Raw genomic sequence first — 2,500 nt, 5'->3', positions numbered from 1 at the left:
TCTTTCTCTTTCTCTCTCTCTCTCTCTCTCTTTCTCTCTCTCTTTCTCTTTCTCTTTCTCTATCTCTCTTTCTCTCTTTCTCTTTCTCTTTCTCTTTCTCTTTCTCTATCTCTCTTTCTCTTTCTCTCTCTCTCTTTCTCTCTTTCTCTCTCTCTCTCTCTCTCTCTCTCTCTCTCTCTCTCTCTCTCTCAAATATATATCTATACATATATATATATATATATATATATATATTTATATATATATATATATATATCTTTCCTTTCCCTTCCCTTCCCTTCCCTTTTCCTTCCCCTCTCGCCCCCTTCCTCATCCCCCCTTACCACGCTTTGCCATAGGGTCGAGAATCCCTTGCCCATTATTCCGACACCTTGGTACACTGTATCATCTTTTATTATAATGAGAATGATAACAACAACGGTAATACTAATAACAAATATGATAACGATAACAGCAATAATGATAGTAATGGTAAAGATAACAATAATAATGATAACAGTAATGGTGATTATAATGATAATGAAAACGATAAAATAATAATGTTATTAATGATATTGATGATAATAATCAACATAAGAATGATAATAGTAGTAATAATCATGATAACAATAATACAAAATATAAGTTATCGTAGATAAAATGTCTCTTAAAAAAATACCAATCAAAAAGAACGCTAAATACTTTGCAAACAAAATTAATGTAAATTACATATCTTTTCCAAACGCATTCATTGTATCATTACCGAGAATGCAGCACTGCCGAGGCGATTAAATTAATGAGAAAATCTGTCTTTGAGATTAATCAAATCATCTCGTTTTCTATGAAGACAGAAGGGAGGCTTCCGTTTTCTGTTCTATGTCGGCGGTATTTTTAAATTCATTATTGTTATTACTCATGTGGTTTAGAAATGCATTAAAATCGGATATAGAATTATTAAGTAGTAATTGTAATACCCTAATACTAACGGTAACAGTATTTGAAACACAATTGCAACAATATCATTAAATATAACGTTCATCATCATCAGTCAGTAATTATCATCACAACACCACTATCACCACCACCATCAACATCATCACAACACCACCTCCACCATCAGAACACCACTATCACCACCACAATCATCACAACACCACTATTATCATCACACCATTATCACCACCATCATCACACCACCACTATCACCAACATCAAACCACCACCATCACAACACCACTATCATCACCACCATCATCACAACACCACTATCACCAACACCGTCATCATAACACCACTATCACCATCATCACAACACCACAATCAGCACAACACCACCATCATCACAACACCACTATCACCATCATCACAACACCACAATCAGCACAACACCACCATCATCACAACACCACTATCACCATCATCACAACACCACAATCAGCACAACACCACCATCATCACAACACCACTATCACCATCATCACAACACCACTATCACCATCATCATAACACCACTATCACCACCGCCACCATCATCACAACACCACTATCACCACCACCACCATCATCACATCACCACCATCACTGCCACACTTAAAATAGTGATTTTAATGGTACTGATGAATAGCAAGATGCGTACGATGTCGATTGCATGAATAGCAATATTGATATAACGCGCAATAGCTGAATGAATAAAAAAGAAAAAAAAAAAGAAAAAAAAATACATTGATAAATATGGCATTCATTTTAACCCCCTCACCACACCCCACCCCCTCACCCCCCACCCCCCCCACCCCGTCTTTTATTTTTTCTCCCTCTTTCGCGTTTCTCTCTGTCGATTTGTCTTTTTTTTTCTTTTTTTTTTTCTTTTTTTTATGTTCCCAACACTTTTTTTCTTTCTTTTCTCTCTCTCTCTCTCTCTCTCTCTCTCTCTCTCTCTCTCTCTCTCTCTCTCTCTATATATATATATATATATATATATATATATATATATATATATATATATATATATATATATCACACACACACACACAAACACACTTCCTCTCTCTCTCTCTCTCTATCTCTCTCCTCTCTCCTCTCTCTCTCTCTCTCTCTCTTTCTCTTTCTCTCTATATTTCTCTCTATCTTTCTCTCTTCTCTCCCTCTCCCTCTCCCTTTACCTCTCCCTCTCCCTCTCCCTCTCCCTCTCCCTCTCCCTCTCCCTCTCACTCTCTATCTATCTATCTCTCACACTCATTCTCTCTTACTCTTACTCCTACTCTCATTCTCAATCTCTCACCTTCTCTCACCGTTTCTCTTACTCTCACCCTCTCCTCCTTTCCTTATGCTTCCCCGTGTTTATTTCCATTCTTTACACCCTTTTTATTATTTTTTTTTATTGTCCACCTATTCATCCTCCCACGTTCATGCACGAGTCATGCATTAATCGTGATATGACATGACGCTATCACGATCATGAAATTCTAAATAGATGCTGGTGATTTGAATATGTGAAGTCGGATGGCTCTGTGTGTGTGTGTGT

General features: G+C 37.0%; 1 protein-coding gene across 1 annotated transcript in view; it reads right to left on the bottom strand.

The window, feature by feature from the left end:
• The window catches only part of LOC122252390 (tubby-related protein 4-like), an 84,074-nt gene that overhangs the window by 76,317 nt on the left and 5,257 nt on the right, over window positions 1-2,500 (bottom strand). The gene's annotated exons all lie outside the window — the stretch shown is intronic.

Source organism: Penaeus japonicus, unplaced genomic scaffold, assembly GCF_977035675.1.
Source record: "Penaeus japonicus unplaced genomic scaffold, GWHDUDI00000001_assembly GWHDUDI00000002, whole genome shotgun sequence".
In the NCBI taxonomy this organism is placed as follows: Eukaryota; Metazoa; Arthropoda; class Malacostraca; order Decapoda; family Penaeidae; genus Penaeus; species Penaeus japonicus.
Note: the sequence above shows the minus strand (reverse complement) of the source record. Positions and strands in the feature narration are given on the sequence as shown.